Below are 3,828 nucleotides of genomic sequence, written 5' to 3' on the forward strand. Positions count from 1 at the left end.
TGCAATTCCAATAGAATCTTACAACATCAAGTAGAATCAAGTAAATATCTGGCGGTGTATACTCCATTAGGAGTTGTTCCCAACTTTAATGCTCATTACTTGTCATAATAACAATATATACTATATATATAGTATATATATAAATTGTCAATGTCATATATTATTTGGGGTTTATGTTATTTCAGGTTAGGGTTAGGGGTTAGCGTTAAGGATTGATCAATCATTATTAATCATTAATCATAATCATTTTTAACTTCAATAATATATCAAAGTTGGGACACTCCTAATGGTAGTGTTAGGCCTGAATAATGCACCAGCATTCTATCGAGATATAGAATTCGGGCCGAGATTTTATGATAGTATTGATGTAGAACGTCTATGGCTTATTAATATTTTCGAGTAATCACACGAAGCGTGAAGTCGCGATCGACGAAAGAACCGATATTTCTGACATTTTAGTGAAGTCATATTATACTCATTGCCCGTGTGAAGCAAAGCTTGAAGCTCAAGCGAAGCCAGATCAGGCTGAACCTGAACAGCAGCGTTTCCATATAGCGCCCGTGAGCAGACAGAGACAGAGGATTATCGATAGAAACTAAAACACCTCATGACGAACTTCGGCGGTATGTTCATGAAGGTACGGAAGCGTTAGTGATGTCATCGCGCGGCTACGCCTGCCGCAGTACTCGCTGACCAGGTGGCAGCTGACGCCGACACACGTAAACACACTGTATAAAGAAACAATATATAGTATTGTTTGCTAGTCAGTGCGTCAAAGTGTATCTCCAATAGGGCAATGGCTTCGAACAGAAGCACCAGCCAGATGGGTGCCAGCCAATTTACACCGCAATTTCTCACAGTGCATTGATTGCGATTCTATTTTTGCCATTTTGATTTCCCAGCCATTGCACGTTCAATCGTATATCACTCGGCTTAATTGATCATTGCGGATATGTTGTCTTTAAGTTGTGCGGTACTACAGGTCCCGCCGAGGTTGTTATACTACATCGGTCACATTACATCAATATAATGATCACGTTTTATTGTGAATACCTTCATGGGAAAAACTGAACTGGTGGCGTGCTGTCCGACTTTATCACTTTCGTAGCAGATCGAGCCATTGTTAGCCTCATGCAACAAAATGGTGTTACTATACTAACTATATATATATTAATATATACTTATTACTATGATTGATATTATATGTAGATAATTTATACTCTATATTATAGATAGTATAATTTATAATTACTATTAGTATTATATATATTATATTATATTATATTATATTATATTATGGCGTGTCCCCACGTTTCAATTATGTTGTCTTGTTTATGTTGTGCTTAAACATAGAAGAAAATCAGCTAGATGATTTTAAAACGCGAGAACATTTAATTGGCAATTTCTGCGCACAGTTTCAATAATCAGAATATTTTGTTAAAAATTTGATAAAAATGGTTTTATTGTGCATCTATGTAAATAAATAACGGACCAGAATGTAAACGCTCTCGCGTTTTAAAATATCACTAATAACGATGTTGAACATTTTAAGCTACGAAGGTTTGTTGTTTATCAGCAATGCTATTTTTTCAACGAAGATTGGCAAGAATGTGATTATTGTTGCCACCGTAGCAACATGGCGACCATGATACAAACCGCACGACAGTTCTTCGATCAAACAATTTTTAATTGCGTATCCGCATGCAATGTTGGTCTGCAATTGGTGCGCAAAAGTTTGTTAGTAATGCGCGCAATTAGTGCACATTTATAGATCGGTCCATTCTAGGACCAAGTAAAACTAGACTTGTGTTGACCATACTGTTGGTTTATCTCAAACCTTCAGAGCCCTAATGGCTTTTGTTCGCAGGTAATCAAAACTAGATAACTATATCGTATCGTGCGCGTCTGAAATTATGTCTCTTTATATTACGCGCTTTTGCAGTTTTGCGACGCATGCATTTAGCACACACGGACGAAGAATGTCATTCAGGCATGCGTGCTCAAGCTTTCGTAGTTTTCTTTGCAGCGGCAAAGTATTGTCTTGTATTGACGTTTGTTACGTCGTCCCTTCATACGGCGCGGCGACGGCTTTCTGGCACGTGTATGTAACTTCAGAGAGCATCCATCAAGATGACAGTGCAATAAACAACTGCTACTATGCGTAGTCTGCCGTGGCGACGCCCAGACGCCGTAGAGATGATATATATTATATAATATAGAGACACACACGAACGCGTGCACACGCACGCACGCACACACGCACCCACACACGCACGGACGCGCGCGCGCACACATGCACACACGCGCGGATACACACGTACACACGCACGCACACACGCACACATACGCACGCGCGCACACACTCACGCACGCACGCACACACGCACGCACGCACGCACGCACGAACGCACGCACGCACGCATGCACGCACGAACGAACGCACGCACGCACGCACACATACGCACGCGCGCACATACGTACGCACACACACGCACGCACGCACGAACGCACGCGCGCACGCATGCGCAGTATATACATAGGCCTCACAATGAAATGTGACAACTCACCTTTTCACATTCTACGTTCACACAGCAGAAATTGCGCGCCACCGCTACGTTGTGCATTGTGATATACGCCGGTGACCATGATCGTGTGCGAACACGGATACATGCGGCAATTTGTTGTCTCTGCATTTATTATAGAGATTATAGATTATTATTAGAGTCCCACGAACGCCAATAACATAATACACTTCTGTATAGGGCACATATGTGCACAGGCACTTGTAACGTTACAATAGTAAAATGATGGTTAATAAACACGTAATTTACTACCAAAGTCTTAATGTTTCTCTGCGCTCTTTCGCCTATTCTTGCCGATAATTTTCTGTAAATGCTGTTCAAATGCTCTTCTGCACCACACACAAGTACACCGCACGCACGCCGCTGTGGCCGCGCACAAACAATAAAATTACAGAGTTGTTGCTTATAAAAGTTAGAGTTGTTGTTCAAGCCTAGAGTTGTTGTTTATATAGAATTATTAGAGGCGTACGTTGATCTACAATGTCGTTGTTTGTTCACAGCAGCGTGAGAGTATAAAGTTCTTTCGAACATAAATACTAGGGTGATAATTGGACTTAGGCGTAGGGACGATATTCCTACACACACGCGATTTCACTTTCTCATGTATCTCACTGCGACGCGTTGACAACCTTTTATATCTTTTGTTAGGATGTAGTTGTTGTATGAAGTAGCGAGCGCGACACAATGTCACGGTAAAAATATTTCGACGAGACCGGGCGCATGCCCCACCACCAAAAAAGCATGTCCAAAACGATGCAATCTTCTGCATTCTATCAATAGCTAATAAATAATATAATATACAAAATAAAATAAAAATAAAAATAATATAATATTTATTAGCTCTTCATTCTATAGATAACATTACACAAAGATTGTACAGAAATTGTACAATGTTATAGATTTGCGCATTTGCGAGTAAAATCAGCAGACGTAGGTAGCTTCTCAAATCAGTAAACTAGCAATCGAATCGGTGGAGGTGCCAGGTAAGTGTTACCAGGGGCCGGTTTCACGAAGCGTGATTAACTTTAATTATGATTAAATCACTAATCATGATTAACTTCCCGTAATTATGATTAGTTAATCATACTTAAAAATCTGTTTCACGAAGCGATTTAAGTACATATTTAACTAATCACATAATTAGCCGACTTAAACATGAATTACACTGTATCCAAAATGGCGGACAACGCCAAAAGTATCTGCAAATTCGGTACATGAAAATGAATTAATTTGCAATTATAATGAC

The 3,828-nt window shown here is 40.0% G+C and overlaps 1 protein-coding gene across 1 annotated transcript in view; it reads left to right on the top strand.

The window, feature by feature from the left end:
- The window catches only part of LOC106806598 (gamma-aminobutyric acid type B receptor subunit 2-like), a 16,071-nt gene that overhangs the window by 12,191 nt on the left and 52 nt on the right, over positions 1-3,828 (top strand). The gene's annotated exons all lie outside the window — the stretch shown is intronic.

Source organism: Priapulus caudatus, unplaced genomic scaffold (genome assembly GCF_000485595.1).
Source record: "Priapulus caudatus unplaced genomic scaffold, Priapulus_caudatus-5.0.1 Scaffold169, whole genome shotgun sequence".
Classification (NCBI taxonomy): Eukaryota; Metazoa; Priapulida; class Priapulimorpha; order Priapulimorphida; family Priapulidae; genus Priapulus; species Priapulus caudatus.